The sequence below is a fragment of the Jaculus jaculus genome, chromosome 6 (genome assembly GCF_020740685.1).
Source record: "Jaculus jaculus isolate mJacJac1 chromosome 6, mJacJac1.mat.Y.cur, whole genome shotgun sequence".
NCBI classification, from domain to species: domain Eukaryota; kingdom Metazoa; phylum Chordata; class Mammalia; order Rodentia; family Dipodidae; genus Jaculus; species Jaculus jaculus.
This window is the reverse complement of record NC_059107.1, coordinates 96,846,025-96,867,403: the sequence shown is the minus strand read 5'-3', so window position 1 is coordinate 96,867,403 and position 21,379 is coordinate 96,846,025.

Genomic DNA, 21,379 nt, shown 5'->3' with positions numbered 1-21,379 from the left:
ACTTCTTTAATCCCAGCACTTGGGACACAGAGGTAGGAGGATTGCCATGAGTTCAAGGCCACCCTGAGACTACATAATGAATTCCAGGTCAGCCTGAGCTAGAGAGAGACCCTGACTCAAAAAACAAACAAACAAAAAATTCAAAAAACAGGCAAAACCATATTGTGCAAGGTACTAAAATCACAAAGAAAAGCCAAAAAAGTATTGTTTACAAAGGACAAGATTGTTATCTTGGGCAAAGAAAGAGATTGTGCTTAGAAAGGAATATATAAGGTATTCCAGATGCTATAAAATTATTTTTATTTATTTATTTTTATCAGAGTAGTGGTGATATGAGCATTTATTTTTTTTAAAAATTATTTATTTATTTATTCGACACAGAGAGAGAAAGAACATGGGCATACCAGGGCCTCTTGCTACTGCAAATGAACTCCAGACACATGTGCCACTTTGTGCATCTGGCTTTACACAGATACTGGGGAATCGAACCTAGGCCAGCAGGTTTTGTAAGCAAGCACCTTTAATGGCCAAGTCATCTCTCCAGTCCTACACAAGCATTTCTATTTGCCTCATGTTTTTTACAATGCATATTCATTCCTTGTGTGCTCCTTTATATGTCATCTTTCCCATCCAAATCTAAATATATAAAAGATTTAATTAGGTTATAAATGTGAAATATATAACAGATGTCTTAGTATATAGTAAGCTCTCAATAAATATTAGCCATTATATCCATTACTTATCCATTAGTGGCTCAGAAATTATCTGTACCATACTGGACCACTATTCATGATAGATATGTGGATATGAATTTAATATTTATAACAAACATTTACCGACTGCCTACTATGTGGTTCAGCAGCCCCACCGAGGGGAATTCACAGGATGAGGTAAGTGTGCTCAAGGTTGCTCCTGCTTCTCCTCAGACACAGTCATCCACACCATCACTACCACATACCTGGGCTAAACATTCTCAGTGATGGCACAATCAAAGATTTGTGTCCAGAAGGAAGTACCAATACATGGCTGGCCCAGCACATAGAGACCATTCACCCCAGCTACACACAAACCCCAGGCAGCCCACATCACACCTGCCGCACCCTCAGCCACTGCAGAGAAAAGAGGGCTGCATGAAGAACAGCCCCCCAGTCTGCACCACCCCCTGCTCATCCCACCCCAATGCATTGTCCCAGCTTAAGGGCACAAAATACATTATGATCCTGAGCCTTCGTTTACATGTAACAAACAGAGGTCAATTTATTTCTAAATCACTTTTTTTACAGCTCTATTGAACTATTTGCCACATTATTTATACGTTAATAGGCCAGGCCCCTCTGGGAAGCTCCCCATCTAATAAATAACGTGCCAAATCATTAAGCAAGGTGATAAAATCAAAGCCATTTAAAAATACATCAACCTGCGTTCCCTTCCAGTGAAATAAGCTCCAGGGGACCAGGGGAGGGAAGGGGGAAAACATCTCCGATTACTGAGTTTGGTCGGGTGCAGGGTTTTCTTTTGCCAGGGCTTGAGATAAAAATCCGAGCAGGGAGCTCTAGACAAACCCGGCTACTTTGGCACGTCCCCGGCCACTGGGACAGAGGATATAGGTCGGCATTACAACAAAGGCTGGGAGTAAACTTCAGGCAAAAGGAAGCAGGGCATCAGATTCTCTGGCCCACCTGTCACTTTAGGGATATCTGAGGCAGGCACAGAAGCCAAACCAGAAAAATGAAATTATGTCCTGTGGCCGGGAATTTAAGAGTGGAAAGAAAACCCACTGAAGGCTCCACCCTTCTACCTGTATTCCATCCGTACAGTTCTCACCTATGAAGCTCAGTGTTATGGTTAATCCGAGTCACAGGAAAAAAACACTAGTAATGAGTACTGTGAACCCCTCTTGGCTCCCCCTCACCCAAAGGGCTCACCACGTCCCTTTCCACTCAGAATACCTGTGCAAATAACGGCACGGCAGTGTGGGAGAATGTGGGCTGGGAGGCTTGCCCTTGAGGCTGCTAAGGAAGCTCCTGAAAGTTATTCAGTCTGATCCACCCAGAGGCCCGTGGTAGTTACCAGCCTTAGACGCTGCAAGAGCTGACCTGGATGCAAAGGTCATCCCTGGTCGGTGGGGAAAGCGAGACTCAATGCCCATGGCTCTGACCCTGACTATAACCTAAGCAGCAACACCGAGGGAGGACTAGGTGAATGTGCACGCCAAGGGCATGCAGAGTGAAGAAATCCTGCGCTAGATAGGGGAGGCTTAGGTAAATTGTGAGCAAGCAAACCAAACATCATTTCACCTAATCCTTACAAGAGCCTTGAAAGGTAATTTATGGATTTGGAACAACTAAAAGATTTAATCACGGAGGTACACACATAGAGGACTGGGGCTGGAATCCAGGTTTGTCATTCAAAAGGCCAAGTTCTTCGCATTGAATTGTGATGTGAAGGAGCAGGGGTGAGCCTTGACACAAGTCCTGAAGGAGAAGATACAAATGGATAAACGAAGAGCAGGGAAGTAGAACTTCCAGGCGATAGACAAGATGTCCACGGCAAAATATTGCATGAGACATACACTAAAAACTATCTGTTGTTTATCTGAATGTTGACTTTAGCTATATTTTTATTTGCTCAGTATTTCAACCTGTGAAGCAAGCACCTCTCAAACCTTGAAGGAAGGCAAATGGTCTGAGTGAAGAAGGTTCTGGAGAGAAGGAAAACAAGGCTTGAAGGGAGACGAGCAATAGATTTGTCTCATTGGTGCAGACAGCTCCACACAGGGAAGTCAAAGACCAGAAGCCTGGTCACAGTCAGCCGCTCAGAAGGTCACGAAGAAAGGAAAGCTTAGGCTTGATAGTGGGGTTCCAAATTGTGAACCTACAGGGAAGAACAAACTAGTCTTGTATGACCACAGAAATTAGACCTGCTTTCATTTAGGGCAACACAACACCCATATCTCTCTTCATGAGAGGCAAAATGGCCAGTGTCTACTTCTGTGACCACTACCCTAAAAACCACTACCATGCCTCCGCACCCACTCTGCTGCCATAAGCTCACTGGTGATGCACCCAATGGCTTTCTTTTGTCACACCTCTTTGCCCCTCTTTGGCATTTAACATCAATGGCAGACAGCCTATTCCATTTGTGATTAAAAAAAAAATCAGGGCTGGAGAGATGGCTTAGTGGTTAAGGCATTTTTCTGCGAAGCCTAAGGACCCAGGTTTGACTCTCCAGAGCCCACATAAGCTACATGTACAAGGTGACGCATGCACACCAGGTTGTGCATGCACACAAGGTGGCATACACATCTGGAGTTTGATTTCAGTGAATAGAGGTCCTAGTGTGCCAGTTCTCTCTCTCTCTCATAATAAAATAAAAATAGGGCTGGGGAAATGGCTTGCCAGTTAAAGGGGCTTGCTTTCAAAGCCTGCCAGTCGGGCCCGGATAGCTCAGTTGGTAGAGCCTCAACACTTGCCAGTTGCCTGTTCAATTCCCAGTACCCACATAAAACCAGATGCACAAGGTGATGAGTTTGTGCATCCGGAGTTCCTCTGTAGTGGCAGAGGCCCTGGCATGTCCATGTTGGAAAAAAAATAAATAAAAAATCATTTTCTCTTCTCCTGCCTCTCAGATGATGCCCAGTCTTCTCTTTCCCACTCTTCTCTGCTGCTATCATCTCTGTAAGTAAGTATCTAAGTGTCCATCTTTGTTCTACCTTTCTTTGTTTTCTTTTTTAAGAGTCTCGGTATGCTCCTGGCTGGCCTGGAACTCCTGATCCTCCTATTCTCAGCCTTACAAGTGCTGGGATGGTAGGTGCATGCATTACCATGACCGCCATTCTCTCGCCGTTCTTGAATGTGTGCTAGTGATTCCCTGCCTGGTGCTAATGTAGCATCTAAGACCTTTCTACTTACTATTCATTCCAGCCATCCTCCTACTGAGGCAAGATTTCCCAGCTTATCCCTTGCTGGACCCATTACTTCCAGCACAAAATCCAGCCCTATAACCTAGAATGTCCCTGGCCACACAGATGTGGCAAAATTTGGTCTAGATCAGGGATTGGCAGACATTTTCTGCAAAACATCAAGACAGTAATTATTTCGGGCATTGCAAGCTCCATGTGGTTGCTGGTGCATATTCCTCTTGCTTGTTAATACAACCCTTCAGATATGTTAAAATCCAGTCTCTCTCTGTCTATCTGTTCTTTTCCTCTCTCTCAAATAGATAAATGACTAAATCAAATATTTAAAAAGCATTTTTAAAAGGGGTGGAGAGATGGCTTAGCAGTTAGGGTGCTCACCTATGAAACCTAAGGAGTTAGGTTTGATTCCCCTGAACCCAAATGAGCCAAATGCACATGGTGGCATTTTTGTCTGGAGTTCGTTTGCCATGGCTGGAGGCACTGGTGCACCCATCCTCTCTCTATCTATCTATCTGTATATTTCTCTCTCTTACATAAATAAATAAGATATTTTTTAAAATGTTGGACTGGAGGGATGGCTTAATGGTTAAGGTGCTTGCCTGCAAAGCCTAAGAAGTCATGTTCAGATCTCCAGGTCCCACATAGCCAGTGTGCAAGTGACACAAGCTCACAATGTTGCACGCACACAACATTGTACATGCGCACAAGGGGGTGCAAGCATGGAGTTGGTTTGCAGTAGGCTAAAGGTCCTGGTGCACCCCTTTTCTCTCTCTCTCAAAATAAAAAATGTTTAAACCATTCTTAGCTTAAGGTTTGTACTCAGACAGGCTTGGCCCCTCATTCCCAATCCTATTCTCCTTTCCTTGCTCAAAAAAGTTAAAATGGTGGTGCACACCTTTAACCCCAGCACTCAGGAGGCAGAGGTAAGAGGATTGCCATGAGTTCGAGGCCACCCTGAGACTATATAGTGAATTCCACGTCAGCCTGGGCTAAAGTGAAACCCTACCTCAAAAAAAAAAAAATTAAAAAGTTAAAATTTTATATTCACCCAGACAGGGTGTGTTTTTAGTCCTTTCATGCACACTATTTACCTTGTACCCTCTTCTTTGAGCACCTCTCAGGTGTATCTCCTTCACAGAACAATTCCACTTCATGTTATTACTCTAGTGTTTTTATATAGTTAGCGTCTTTATAGTTTGCAAGGGCTGCTATAACAAAGCACCACAAACCACGTGGTTGAAACGGCAGAAATATGTTCCTTTTCAATTCTAGAAACTAGAAGTCCAAGATCAAGGCGTCAGCAAGGTTGGCCCCTTCCAAGGGCTATGAGAGACAATATACTGTTCACTTTTCCCCAGTGGCTGCTGTTGCTTTAGCCTTAGGCATTTCTCAGCTTCCAGATGTTTAACAGAGATCTTTGCCTCTATCTTCACCTGGCATTCCCCTGTCTTCCATCGGAACCCCAATGTGATATTCACAATGGATACATTAAAAATGTTGAGGGCTGGAGAGATGGCTTAACAGTTAAGGCACTTGCCTGCACAGCCAAAGGACCAGGTTCAGTTCTCTAGTACCTACATAAGCCAGATGCACATGGTGGTGCATGTGTCTGAGTGCATTTGCAATGGCTAGAGGCCCTGACATGCCCCTTGTCTCTTCTCTCTCTCTCTCAAATAAATAAATAAACATAAAATATTTTATTATTATTAAATATTTTTTATTTTTATTTATTTGTTTATTAGAGAGGAAAGAAAGAAAGAATGGGCATGCCAGGGCCACTAGCCATTGCAAAGAAACTCCAAACTCATGCACCATTATGAGCATCTGGATTGTGTAGGTTCTGGGAAATCGAACCTGGGTATATAGGCTTCAAAGGCAAGCACCTTAACCGCTAAACCATCTCTCCAGCCTTATTTAATTTTTTAAAAATTTATTATTATTTATTTATTTGAAAGAGACAGAGGGAGGGAGAGAGAGAATGGGTACACCAGGGCCTCCAGCTGCTGCAAATGAGCTCCAGAGGCATGTGCCACCTTGTGCAGCTGGCTTCCATGGGACCTGGGGAATCGAACCTGAGTCCTTTGGCTTTGCAGGCAAGTGCCTTAACCTCTAGTCCATCCATCCAGACTCCTATTTAAAAATTTTAATGTGCCATTTCAAATCTTCCTTTGCCTTCATAATTATCTTAGGTCTCACAAATATTCCTTGCTAGGAAGCCTAAGAGAAATCAGTGTGATTAGAAGACAATGAATGAGAATCCACTCAGTTACCTCTCCAGGGGCTAGAATAAAATAATTGCATTTTAATATCAAGATCTTAAAACACTTGTTAATAAATTCATTGTTCCATTCTTGTCATGATACCCTGCTCCCCTACATCTTTCCACCTGCTCTTACTAACTCAGCATTTGGAAGGTGCTGACAAGAATTCCAAACACCTGCACCTGGGAATTGAAGAAGCACGTTAATCGATATAGTACATTGAGCAGAAGCCTGGAGGCTGGGGAGCTGTCCCCTAAATACCTGTAGTTCAACTGCTATCTTAAGTGGGATAGGATAGAGGAGCTTTCACCATTAACCCACTTACATGATCAGAAGCTGTAGTAATCAGGGACACAGCCAACAAGTCTATAATTTCCTTCCCTTCTCTTGTGCTCAGTTCTGTACACAAAGATCACAAAGATATGTCAAAAAGTTGGCCACCTGGAGAGATGGCTTAGCAGTTAAGTGCTTGCCTATGAAGCCTAAAGACCCTGGTTCAAGGCTCGATTCCCCAGAACCCACATTAGCCAGATGCACAAGGGGGCGCACGCGTCTGGAGTTCATTTTCAGTGGCTGGAGGGCCTGGCGTGCCCATTCTCTCCCTCCCTCTCTCTCTCTCTCTCTCTCTCTCTCTCTCTCTCTCTCTCTCTCTCTCTCTGTTGCTCTCAAATAAATAAAAATGAACAAAAACAAATTTTTTAAAAAAGTTGGTCACTTGGAGCCAGGCTTGGTGGCGCCAACACTCTGGAGGCAGAGGTAGGAGGATCGCTGTAAGTTTGAGGCCAGCCTGAAATTACAGTGAGTTTCAGGTCAGCCTGAACTATAGTGAGACCCTACCTCAAGTAAACAAAATAAAACAAAACAAAAAAAAACAGGGCTGGAGAGATGGCTTAGCAGTTAAGGCACACTTGCCTACAAAGCCTAAGGATCCATGCTTGACTCTCCAGATCCCACATAAGCCAGAGGCACAAGGATGAGACAAGCGCAAGGTCACACATGCCCACTAGGTGGCACAAGAGTCTGGAGTTCAATTGCAGTGGCTGGGGCCCTGGCATGCCAATTCTCTCTCTCTTTCTCTAAAATAAAACAGTAGTAATAATAATAAAAGAAAAACCAAAACAAACAAACAAAAATTGGCCACTTGGAATATCCCTTGTTATCACTATGGTTAATATAACTGTTTTAAACAAATGTCAATTTTCTATTCAGGAAATAACTGACTACTCATGACAAAGAGTCAGAAAATGTGTGTTAGGGAGAGGTGACCAGTGTACTGCTCAGGATGGTTGTGGATCAACAGCATGAGTGGCACGTGAGGTTTAATGAAAATGCCACATGGAGCCGGGCGTGGTGGCGCATGCCTGTAATCCCAGCACTCGGGAGGCAGAGGTAGGAGGATCGCTGTGAGTTCGAGGCCACCCTGAGAATGCAGAGTGAATTCCAGGTCAGCCTGAGCTAGAGTGAGACCCTACCATGAAAAACCAAAAAACAAAAAAACTACCGCGAGGGTTCATGAAGCTCAGTGGCAGCCTGCCTGCATAGCAAATGCAAGTCCCTGGGTTTGATCCCATCGCCACATACACACACTGAATTCTGGATACCACATAGAGCCACAATGCACATTTTAACAAGACTCCGGGTGATTGGCATGCTTACTAAAGTTTCCTAAGCACAGGTGGGAAGATGAAGATTTACTTCTTAACATGGGCAAGTCCTTTGGCATCTTGATAGTTGCATTTCCTCACCTGCTAAGTGGGAATGGTAGTAGTAGCTCCCCATAGAGTAGTTGTGAGGCCCAAGTCAACACTGCCATCAGGGCTGGCATGAGGTAGCCATTGTTACTACTGTCTTAAATGTACTCCTCTATGGTAAAATGGCTGCGCTCAAGATGCCAGGAGAGGAAGAGCGGGGATACGTGTGTGTGTGTGTGTGTGTGTGTGTGTGTGTGTGTGTGTGTGTGTGTTGGGATAGAAAGAAGCTTGTTGATAGAAGGATAGCAGGAGGAACCACTTCCTTGATTACTAATGAAAGAATTCAATTGTGGGAGCATTAGGCCAAGGTTGAACTCCAGGACTAATGCCTGGCATTCATATGATAGACACTATTGCCAACCCCTGGAAATATAGAGGTGAGCAAGGTGGACAAGGCCCCAACCAATGGTTAGAAAAGATCTGCGGTGTCTACTAACACAGAGGAAAGTGAATGTTTAGTGATATATTATCATGTAGACAACCCACTTATGAAGCCTTGGAAACTTGAATTGGCTCTCCAGAGTTTGTTCAACTTTGAGTTGCTCCAGTTTTCTTTCCTTGATGTTCACAGCCAGCCAGCAAGAATGGCTTCAGAGCTCAGCTGGCTGAACCAGTCGTGGAGCAGGAGCTAGCCATCACAGGAGCTGTGCTCTCAGCTTCTCTTTGGCCACACAGCCTTAGTTTTCTGGAATTGTCTTTCAACCTTATTTGTCTTTTAATGGTTCACAACACCATTTACATTCTAGACCCAAACTATTTGACAATCTCCTTATACATGAGTATCTACCCTCAGCAAGTACCCAGAATTTTAATTACAAAAATGGCTGATGGGGCCAGGCATGGTGGCACACGCCTTTAATCCCAGCACTCGAAAGGCAGAGGTAGGAGGATCACTGTGAGTTCGAGGCCACCCTGAGACTCCGTAGTGAATTCCAGATCAGCCTGAGCTAGAGTGAGACCCTACCTAAAAAAAAAAAAAAATGGCTGATGGGCTGAAGAGGTGGCTTAGCGGTAAGGAACTTGCCTATGGAGCCTAAGGACCCAGGTTTGGCTCTCCATGACTCATGTAAGCCAGATGTGCATGGTGGCACATGTGTCTGGAGTTCATTTGCAATGGCTAGAGGCCCTGGCATGCCCAGTCTCTCTCTAGTAAATAAATAAATAAATGAATAAATAAATAAATACAAATAAAAATTCATTAAAAATTATTAGAATGGTTGAAAATTGAACTGAGCCTCTATTCAGAACTGGGTTTCTGTTTCTTACCAAGCTCTGCCTCTTTTTAAAATATTTACTTATTCAGAGAGAGATTGAGAACTGGTGCTCCAGGGCCTCTTACCATTGTAAACAAATTCCAGATGCATGCACAACTTTGTGCACCTAGCTTTTCTAGGGAATTGAACCTGGACTAGCAGGCTTTACAAGCAAGCACCTTTAACCACTGAGCAATATCCCCAGCCCTACATTTTAGAAATTATGAAATTTTGGATTATATTCCAATTTCACTCAAGATTTAAGAAAAAAATTAAGTTCCAGGTAAAAGAATTGTCATGTTTTAAAGTTATTAATCATTGATTCATTGTACTATGATCAGAAAATATTGCTTATGAATATCTCTTCATTCTATGATTTACCAATACTTTCTTTGTTACCAGTTTGGTAAAAGTTATGATGGAAAGGAAAATGTGTTTTCCAGGATCATGGCTCAATGCTTGATGTGTTTCCATCAGAACTAGGCTATGGAGTATGTTGTTTAGGTCTTGTGTAGCCCTCTGCTACACAAGTCTACTTGACTTGAATTATTCTGAAAGTTGCACACTGAAGTCCATTACTAGTGTACTTCTGTATATTTCTACTTGCTAAGCTCTATTTCTTACTGTCTATGTGAAACTGGGAAAGTTATTCAACTATTTTTGCATCTGGCTAAGATCAATAGTAACAATAATGAAACAACAATAATAAAATAACAGTAACAGGGGCTGGAGACATGGCTTAGCGGTTAAGGCACTTAAGTGGCTAAGAGCCAAAGGACCCACGTTCGATTCCCCAATACTCTTGTAAAACAGATGCACAAGGTGGTGCATGCATCTAGAGTTTGCAGTGGTTAGTGGCCCTGGTGTACCTATTCTCTCTATTTGCCTCTCTGTCTGAAATAAATAAAATAATATGAAATATTTTTAATCAATAACAGTTCATATCAGACACTAGTCTAAGTTGTTTGTTTTTTTTTTTAATTCTAGGGATTAAGCTCTACAGGGCCTGCTGGACTGGTGTTCTATATGTGAGTTTCATCCCAGCCCTCTTTTCACTCTTCTTTAAATTTGTCCTTGAATTTGCAATCCTTCTGAGCCAGAGAGCCAGGCTGCTTGCCCTAGGCACTCTGCATCTTCACCTTCACATCACTGCATCCCAGCACTGTTGTGAAGTGAATCAACACATGGAGGTGCCCGGAAGTGTCTCACAGGGAATAACATGAGCTGTTTTTGTTATTTATTACTATTAATATTAATAACAAACCCGCTTTACCATGCCTCCAGACCTTTGACACAATTCCTTCCCTCTCCTTGGAATGTCTGACTCTTCTTCTCTGTGCTACAAATTCCTACGTGTTCCCCCAAAAGTACCAGTTCTGCAGGTTTCCAGGCATAGAATAAGTCACCTCTGTGAGACATATTGTCATAGCTCTTTTGGTTCACCTCAGTACCATGCTTACACCAGAGCATAGAAAACTGCCCACATGTTTATCACCATCACTAGAGCAGGTAAAGACCCGATCTGCTTTACTTTATGTCACCAGGGCTGACTCTAACATTTGAGGCATAACAGGCACTAAACAAATGGTAAATGAATACATGAAGGTCTGACTGAATGATTACTTTCAGGAAAGGACCTAAAACAGAAAGTTCCAGAAGCCAGCAAGGTAGGACTATCCAGTGATGCAGGCATCTTCTTCTCTGCGTCTCCCACCCCAGCAGCTTCGGGAGTTTCCCCTCTACTCTGAGCTTTGACCGCACCTCCCACCAAACACTCCCCAATCCCCCTCTCCTTAAAGACACACCACTCGCCTCTGGCAGCGACAGAAATAAAGAGGATTACATCATTTGTTACAACAAAATGGTTATTATAGTAATAAGTATAATTAGCATTAGACAATTACAATAATAACACATTTCCTTGATGCAGAGGTACTTTTTAAAAAAACAGGGTTTATTTAATGCCCCCAAACTCCCCCCTAAATAAAAATAAAACAACTCTTCGGGAATAGTAGAGGCTTCTTTCACTCTGCTGAGATGCTATCTTAATGAAGGAACATTATTGACAAACCCCATAAAATAGAAGCAGTTCCCTTGAAGCAAGATCTCACTTGCTCTCCATCTCATTTCTCTGGGAAAAAGAAAACCTTATGCCTCTCTTTCGAGGGATTGGGAGAACTGGCTGAAGGACAGAGACAATGAGGCCAGGGAGAGACAAAATCAAAGAGAAGCCTTCTCAAAGTGCTGAGCTTAATGTCAGCTAGGACTGTCCTCCATTGCTTTGCTTCCTGGGAGGGACAGGACAGAGGGAAAGTGGGCTGTTAACTTGAAGTGGTGAGTGTCTTCAGTATTTTTCCAAGTTCTGTAGGATCAATAAGTGCCTGAGAGTGAGATGGGAGGTTGGATTGTAATAAATAACAAACAAGGTATGATTTTACTCCACTCTGACCTGTCCACATTGGGTGCGTATACATAGATAAATACGGCTTGTCATCTGATTTTTTCAGAGAATAACTTGAGGATCTGTCAATGATATGCAATGAAAGATTTTTTTTTTCTCTTTTTTTTGTTTTTGTTTTTTGAGGTAGGGTCTCACTCTAGCCCAGGCTGACCTGGAATTCACTATGGAGTCTCAGGGTGGCCTTGAACTCACGGCGATCCTCCTACCTCTGCCTCCCGAGTGCTGGGATTAAAAGCGTGCGCCACCACACCCGGCTTTTTTCTCAATTTTTATTAACATTTTCCATGATTATAAAAAATATCCCATGGTAATACCCCCCCCCACTTTCCCCTTTGAAATTCCATTCTCCATCATATCCCCTCCGCATCTCAATCAGTCTCTCTTTGATTTTGATGTCATGATCTTTTCCTCCTCTTATGATGGTCTTGTGTAGGTAGTGTCAGGCACGGTGAGGTCATGGATATGCAGGCCATTTTGTGTCTGGAGGAAAAGATTTTTAATATGAATTACTTGAGAAATTGAGATACACATTGACATCTCATCAAGTAGTTATCATGGACATAGGCGCCTATATACTTGTCCTATATGTTCACAGACACACCCTTTTATATACATAGACATATGCCCTTTATTTAGTAATCTTTATTGAGCTAATGAAACAATCTCACCCCTAAAGACAAGCAAATAAAAAATAAGCAGCTCAAACAGATACAACATACATATAAATACTTATACATATTTGCACATAAAGTATACATATGAATGCAAAGCTGCCTCACATATACAAAGCAAACCACTGTCCATACACACATGTTACACACATACCATTTTATACACATACACATAAGGTTACACTTCACCCTAATACAATGGGTCATACATATAAAAGCACTTTCTAAACCCAAATTACACATAAGGCACAGTCACATGGCCCATCTCCATGCAAATGCACACTCACCTAGAAACACATCCATGCACATAGGCAGGTGCATATAGACTGGCACAAACACATATAAATCAAACCAGAACAGCTATAAAGATAAGCGTCTCTGCTCATTGCTCTTATCTCCTCTAAGTGACAGTGCCCAGAGGCAAGAGCTCAATCTAGGGCTCTAGCCCATCACACCCAATGCAAGAAGAATTGAAAGGATTGAGCCACCCAATTGGGAATCCACCCATCTCCAAGGGCACCCACACATGCCAAGTATCCTGGGGCTGACTTGACCATAGGTCACCAGGATTGAATTTGTTTTCTCAAGTGCCCCAGATAGAGCTCCACACCTTGTTGGACCCCCAGAATTTAACATATTCCATTGCACTTTCCACATGAACTTTCTTTGATTCTCTTTAAAATTTTAGCCAAGCACGTTTTCCCATAAACCAGGGATACTCCCTCCCAGCCATGCCTGATAGCAGAGACCTCCCTTTTTCCCTTCCTGTCTTCCAAAGATCCTTCCCAGACTTTTAAGCCATTTTGCAACATAGGGAATCATGTTTTCTTTCAGTATTGTATTCCTTTCCTGTAAAATGCATTTACCCAGTTCTCTTCAGTCACATGTCGGCTTAATGTTTTGTTTAATTGGTATGTGTGTGCATGCACACATGCATGCACATGTGTGTGCACACACGTGTGTGTAGATGTACCCCATTGCATATGCATGCAAAGGCCAGAGGATGACACCAAATATCCTCCCCTATCTCTCTTCTGTCTTACTTCCTTGAGACAGAGTCTCACTGAACCTAGAGCTTGTGCCATTTGGGCGGGGGCCGGGGGGTTAGACTAGCTGAATAGCAAGCCCCAGGAATCCCCCCAGAGCTGGGGTTACAGGAGTTCACAGCCACGTCCAGCTTTTTAGGTAGATGCTAGGGATCAAACCCAGTCCTCATGCTCCTCATGCTTTCAAAGCAAGTGCCGTTTACCCACTAAGCCATCTCCCCAGCCCCTTGCTTAATTATTTGTGTCTTTCATGTCATTTATCAATCTGAGATTTTATTTCTGATGCTTGGGATACTGAGTTTACCTGTAGATGTTGTGTACAAAACTAGAAAAGAGGGTTGGAGAGATGGCTTAGTGCTTAAAGCAGTTGCCCACAAAGCCAAAGGACCTCGATTTGATTCCCCAGGACCCACGTAAGCCAGATGCATAAGGGGGCACATGCGTCTAGAGTTCATTTGCAGTGGCTAGAGGCCCTGGTGTGCCAATTCTCTCTCTCTCTCTCTCTCTCAAATAAATAAATAAATTTTAGGGCTGGAGAGATGGCTTAGCGGTTAAGCGCTTGCCTGTGAAGCCTAAGGACCCTGGTTCGAGGCTCGTTTCCCCAGGACCCACGTTAGCCAGATGCACAAGGGGGCACACATGTCTGGAATTCATCTGCAGTGGCTGGAGGCCCTGGCGTGCCCATTCTGTCTCTTTCTATCTGCCTCTTTCTCTCTGTCTGTCACTCTCAAATAAATAAAATTTAAAAATAAAATAAAATAAACAGGACAAACATTATAAAAAAAATTTTAACTAGAAAAGAATTGAAACTCAGCTTACTTTAGCCCCTTTATTTTCTAAGCAAGGAAATAGTGGCCCACAGAATTGACCTATCTGCTCAATCAGTCACAAAACACATTGACAAAATGAGCTGCGGTTCCATGTTTCTGTCTATCAAATCAATGTTCCTTCTACTACATCAGCATCTCCCAAATAGAATTTCATGGAACCCCAATATCCTAAATGCTGGTAAGAAGGCTTAAAAGAGGTACCATAGTCTGGTATTCTAGAAAAAAATGAACTTTATCTTCCCCTTTGAGAGTCAAAATGTTGAAACCTATGAGAGGGCCCTTCATCTTAAGATTTTAATTTTGCTTAATCCATTGTTTCCTACACTAACCTAATGATGTCATGCTTTTTCAAGAATCCCCAGGAGACTAAAAACTCATCAAAGTGCTGTGACTATGTGACTGTTGTGTGCTCAGCATTAAACTAAACGTCTCTATCACACTCTCTGTTACTCAAGGACCATTGTAGAAGAGATGGCAGAAAGAATGTAAGGTAGAGAGAATGGGGATGAGTGCTTTGGAACACTGTTTTCTGGACCCCACAAGGAAGGCCTTTGCATTCATAGCAGTTGTCATGGCCTGCACAAGACCTGCATGGTATTGAGCCCATCAACATGTTGTCACTGGTGATGGAGGAGGGGAAAAACATTACATCAAAATAGAAGGAGAAAGCAGAAGAAGGGGTTCAGTGGAAAGAGGATGAGGGAGGGTGGAAGGTGATGGGAGGGGATTATGCTCAAAACACATTATGTACATGTATGAAAATTGTCAGTAAAAATTAGTGGGAAAAGAAAGATGCCCTTGGGCTGGAGAGATGGCTTAGCAGTTAAAGCGCTAGCCTGCGAAGCCTGAGGACCTCCGTTCGATTCTCCAGGTCCCACGTAAGACAAATGCACAAGGGGCGCATGCGTCTAGAGTTCATTTGCAGTGGCTGGAGGCCCTGGCGCACCCATTCTCACTCTTTCTCTCTCTCTAATAAATAAATAAATAAAAATCAAATCTTAAAAAAAGAAAGTCACCCTTGTAAATAACCTGTGAAACACACATGCTTTGAGAGTTAAAGTTTAAGAAACATAATCCTTCTTTAAGTACGACATGGGAGGGAACAAGCTATGCAAAAGAATATGAGCATAGGGCTGCAGAGACAGCTCAGTGATTAAGGTACTTGCTTGCAAAGCCTAATGACCTGAGTTTGATTCCCCAGTGTCCATGTAAAGCCAGACGCACAACATGGCACATGTGTCTGGAACTGGTTTGCAGTGGTTAGAAGTCCTGGTGCACCTATTCTTTCTCTCCCTCTGTCTCTGTCTCTGTCTCTCTCTCTCTCTCTCTCTCTCTCTTTCCCTCTTTCTCTATCAAATAAATAAATAAAATAAATCTTAAAAATTAGGAAAAACATTAAAAAAATATGAGCATAAAGATATGAAGCAGGGTTTGAGGAGAGATGGGGTATCCCACAAAGTGAAAATAATGCATCAAAGGCTTAATGAATGGAGGTGGTCGAGTTCAGGTACTAAGTTTCCAGGGAGTGGGAGGGGAAAGAAAACGCATTATTATGACAAGGTACTAGAACGGGGCTGGGGTGGGGGGAGGCTTTAGATACCTGGTTAAAGGAGGAAGGCTCAGCATTCTGTACAACAAGAGCCAGCACGCCTAACGAGGAGAGGGGAGAGCCCCATTTACAGTCGACATTCAATAAGTATCTGTTGAATGAATGAATCAGTGAAGCAAGCAGACTGCCTTAGGCAATGCACAGAGCCCAAGCCAAATGAATTGAAATTCGCTACTGGTCTTTTGCACCTCCAGGAGGATTAATATGCTCTGGAAAAGGGAATAGGATTATACGAACAGACCCACAACCTTTGGCTCTCGTATTTCGATCGGGTCTGAGGGGTGTCCTTGGCAAACAGCAGAGGTAGAACTGCAGGGTTGGTGGAGGGGATGAGTCAGGCTGAGTTGTTTGTTTGTTCTCTGGGGCAGGGACATGCAAGAGTCAATAAACACACTGGAGCCTCTGTGACTGCGCCTGGAGTAAGAGATCGGCTTGTTTGTTCTAGAGAATTTGAACTTGGGTCAAAATGGCTCTCAGGGCCTCCCTTCCCTGAGGTAGAGACCTTCAGGTCCAAGGTCATCCAATGGGCAGCCAGGTACTCCACCTAACAATGCGTTCCATACAAGAAGCTCCTTCCATTATGTCCATTTTTTTTTTAAAAAAGAACTTACAGCATGCAGTTGACATGCCAATCTGCCACATATCAGTTGTGAGAGTCTTTTTATCTAACATAGGCCACAAGATTGGTAATAGCACCCGGTGAAGGTCATGGCTTATTCAAGTTGGTCCACAAGGTTACAGAATCCCGGGACTGAAAATGACACTGAGGAGAAACTTCAAATGCCTATTGCCTCTATGAATGATAACCACTTCCTCCCACTTCTAGGTTACACTGTCTTCTTTTCTCCTTTTCTTTTAAATATTTTTGAGACAGAGTTTTATGTAGCCCAGGCTGGCCTTGAACTTGCTGTGTAGCTAAGGATGGTCTGAACTCCGGGTCCTCAGGCATGTGACACCACTCCTGGCTTGAAGCTTCTTCTTTGCTTTCTTCTCCTCATCCTCTTCCTCCTCCTTCTTATTTTTTTTAAATTTTTTAAGATTATTTATTTATTTAAGAGAGAGAGGGAAAGAGGGAAGGTAGGAGATTGTGAGACAGAATGGGCACTCCAGGGTCTCTGGCCACTGCATGCAAACTCCAGGTGCATGTGCCACCATGAGCATCTGGTTTTTGTGGGTTCTGGAGAGTTGAACTCAGGTCCTTTGGCTTCGCAGGCAAGCGCTTTACCACAAAGCCATCTACTCAGCTCCCTTCTTTTCTTCTTTTTAGGTAGAGACTCACTCTAGCCCAGGCTGACCTGAAATTTACTCTGTAGTCTCAGGGTAGCCTCAAACTCACAGTGATCTCCCTACCTCAGCCTCCCAAGTGCTGGGATGAAAGGTGTGCACCACCATGCCCAGCTGCCTTGTCTTCCTTCCCCTGTCCTCAATAAAAAGGTAATATTAACTTTCTCAAAATATCTAATCCCAGGTGCTCCTCTAGTGAGGTGAGAGCCCCTGTGGTTCTAGGTTTGTCATAGTTGGAGTAAATTCATAGAACAAAAATATCTAAGAAACAACTTCAAGATACTTATTAACTATAAGACGCAGGTACATCTCACAGCTGGATTATATGATGCATCTAACATCTAAAGTCACAAGTGGCTGCTTAGAGAAGGCCTCCAGTAACAGGGCTTCTGAAGCTGACTGGAGGGAAATAAAAAAGGCAGTGGTGGGGGGGGGGGGGCGCTAAAGGAAAAGGAAAGGGAAGGCATCCCAGCCTGGGGAGGAGGAGAGCCGAAAGGACGAAGTTTCAGGAGCAAAGACATGTGGCCTAGACGGGAGGTCTGGCATAGGACAGAACAGAAAGAATGGTATGTCGATGTATAGGGGAGCTTTGCAAGTCAAGAGCGGAGTTTGATAGCTGGGCGTGGTGGCACTCGCCTTTAATCCCAGCACTCGGGAGGCAGAGGTAGGAGGATCGCTGAGAGTTCGAGGCCACCCTGAGACGACATAGTGAATTCCAGGTCTGCCTGAGCTAGAGCAAGACCCTGCCTCGAAAAATGGAAAGAAAAAAAAAAAGAGTGGAGTTATATAGTAGTGTGTGGTAGCATGGCATGTTGTTACCGCCCCGAAGCGCGAACCAAGTGACACCAATTCCAGTCCTGACTCTAACACCATCTCCCATGCCAGAATTCCAGTCTTCTCATCTGAAAATTATGGCATCAAATGAGAGGATCCATAGGTCTTTTGCAGCTCCAAAGTTCTGTGGTGCTCAAGGGTGAGAGACTCTGAGGACCCTCATAGTGGGTCCTCCACAGATCCATTTAACATTTTTCCCTTATACAAGACAAGCCCAAGTTCCCTTTATCCCTGCGACTGAATTACAACTTGAGCATATTTACTATGTCAAAGATTAATCCTCTAAACCCGGCAAGCTTGCTGGTTGAGCTGCAAGGAAATATCTCTATAAAAAGAATAGACTCTATAAATTATTGGTCACTTACCTAAGGTTGTTACTAAATTATTTTAAAAGGATATATATTCTGTTTCTACACTCTCACTTCTGTCTTTCTCAGACTAATTGCTTCCTGAACTAGGAAGGGTGTCCAGACAGAGACCTGGGAAGCTTGATATATTCTGGATCCTTCAACTGCTCAGAGTCCTGACAATAAATAAACTGCACAGTGGAATTTGAAGCAACCTATTCACAGACTTGAAAGGAGTAAGAGGGTAAGTCATTGAAATCACCCTGTCTTCCCTTCCACGTTCTAAGTAGCTGAGCAGCTCAACAGGCTTTCAGAAGCGTTGCCTTCCTCATACTTCCACCCCCGTCCTTACTCTGCTGCATTTTAAATGCTCATTTCTCTGTGACTCCAGACTGAAACCTCCTTCATGGCATGGACCTGGTTTTATTTGTCTCTGAATCTGAGGTGGCATAGGGAGTAGCCCATAGTTAGCACTTAGTGAATGATTGTTCCTTGTGTGACTGTACAGATGGAGACATTGCAATCAAATTGGAAAGTTTTTCTCGTATCTGGCCTTGGTCTTTGCCCCTTCTGCTGACTGGACCAATAAGGGACACTTCCTTGCAGCTGAGTTAGATGCCCACCCTTACCCTCTGCGGGCCTCGATCACTGCTCTTACCAGGTCTACTGTGAATTCTGGTTTACTTGTCCATCTTCTTACCAACCTGACCATGTTGAAAAGATGTAGAAGCCTTGTCATTTAAACATCCATTGTTCAGAATAGTAGCTGTCATAAAGAAGGCAGTTTGTTGAATGAATTGATTAAGCACAATAGGTTCATCTTCTCAGCACTATAACCAAAGAAAGAAGCCTTAAAGAGAATCAAAAGTTTCAATCAAAAGTTGGACTGGAGAGATGGCTTAGCAGTTAAGGTGTCTGCAAAGCCTAATGATCCCTGTTTGATTCCCAAGTACCCACGTAAGCCAGATGCACAAAGTGGCATATGCATCTGGAGTTCATTTGCAGGGGCTGGAGGCCCTAGTGTGCCCATTATCTCTCTGTGCACCTCTTCTCTCTATCTCTCTCTGCTTGCAAATAAATAAAAAAAATTAAGAGAATAGGGTGCTTGAGAGATGGCTTAGTGGTTAAGGCACTTGTCTGTGAAGCCTAAGGACCCAGTTCAACTCCCCAGTACCCACATAAGCTGGATACACAAGGTGGCACATTCATCTGGTGTTCATTTGCAGTGATTGGAGACCCTGGTGTGCCCATCCCCCACCTCCTCTCTATCTTCCACTTTCTCTCTCTCTCTCAAATATTAATTAAATTAAATTAATTAAATATTTTTGAAAAATAGAACAGGGCTGGAAAGATTACTCAGTGGTTAAGTCCCTTGCCAGAAATGCCTAAGGACCCAAGTTTGATTCCCCAGTACCCACGTAAAGTCAGATGCATAAGGTGGTGCATACATCTGGAGTTTATTTGTAGTGGCTAGAGACCCTGGTACTCCCACTCTCTCTATCTGCCTCTTTCTCTCTCACACCTTCTCTCAAATAAATAAATACATGTATATTTTTTAAGTTTTTATTTATTTATTTATTTATTTGAGAGCAACAGACACAGAGAGAAAGACAGGTAGAGGGAGAGAGAGAGAATGGGCGCACCAGGGCTTCCAGCCTCTGCAAACGAACTCCAGACGCGTGCGCCCCCTTGTGCATCTGGCTAACGTGGGACCTGGGGAACCGAGCCTCGAACCAGGGTCCTTAGGCTTCACAGGCAAGCACTTAACCGCTAAGCCATCTCTCCAGCCCAATAAATACATATATTTTTTAAAAAAGAGAATATCAAAAATCAAATTTCTGTGCTATTTAGGCACCCATAATACTGTATCTACTTGAAAAAAGAAGAGGCTTACAGAAATATGCTCTGTGAGGGGTATGGAATGGTGCACAAAAATGCAAACTCAGGTTCTGCTTCCAAGGGGCTAACAGACTGAAATACACATCAGTAAGATTCCCATAAGAAAGGTGAAACCAGACTGGAGAGATGGCTCAGTAGTTAAAGGCACTTGCTTGCAAAGCCTGATGACCTGGATTCAATTCCCCAGTACCCACATAAAGCCAGATGCACAAAGTGGTGCATGCATTTGGAGAGTCCTTGCAATAGCAGCAGGCCCTGGCATGTCTATTCTCTCTCCCTCTCTGTCTCTGTCTTTCTCCCTCTCTCAAATAATAAAATACCCTAAGATAAAAAGAAAGGGGGCTGGAGAGATGGCTTAGTGGTTAAGGCACTTGCCTGCAGAGCCTAAGGATCCATGCTCAACTCTCCGTATCCTTAGCCAGATGCAGAGGTGAAGCAAGCGCAAGGTTGCACATGCTCACTAGGTGGCGCAAGCATCTGAGTTGGATTTCAGTGGCTGAGGGCCAATTCTCTCTCTCTCTAAAAATAAAATAATTTTTAAAAAAGAAAAAGAAAGGTCCTTTTTCATGCTGATAGCACCCCTAAAACATCCCTAAAATTCGCTGGACTTTGTGCAAGAAAGGGCCAAGTGGTCCAGTTCTAAGCCAATTTTGCTATAAAGACAATAAAATGGGACTATATTCACTTGAAAAAAAAGTATATATATATATAGGTAATAATCGTGAACCCCGTACAGTGAGCCAAAGAAAGAAATCAGACAAGGTAGGCTGTGGGGCACATGGTTTGTGAAATGCACACAGCTTGCTGATCATTGTGGTGTCCTCTTATTGGCCCATGAGAATTGCTTATATCAAGTAAGGAAAGCATAAGCTGTTGGAGGGATGAGGATCAGACAGTCTCATGATTGAAATCTGCTTGAAGTGCAATGTGGAAGAATGCTCAGCCTTACAGGGAAGTGGGCCAAAAAAGCCAAGGGATGGGGCAACAGGGAAATCTGGGCTCTGATTTGTAGGTTGTCATGAAATTCTTATAAAAGCTGGAAGGGTGCTTTAGGGGGTCATTAGGACAGACAGATAGGAATATTAGTCAATTAATCAACTGGAAAACTAAGATGACAAACTGTCAATGACCCATAGTGGGATCTATTTTCCTAAGGTGGCCCGCAGCTCAAACCTACCCACCTCCACACTAGGGCCAAGTCCTCTAACAACGAC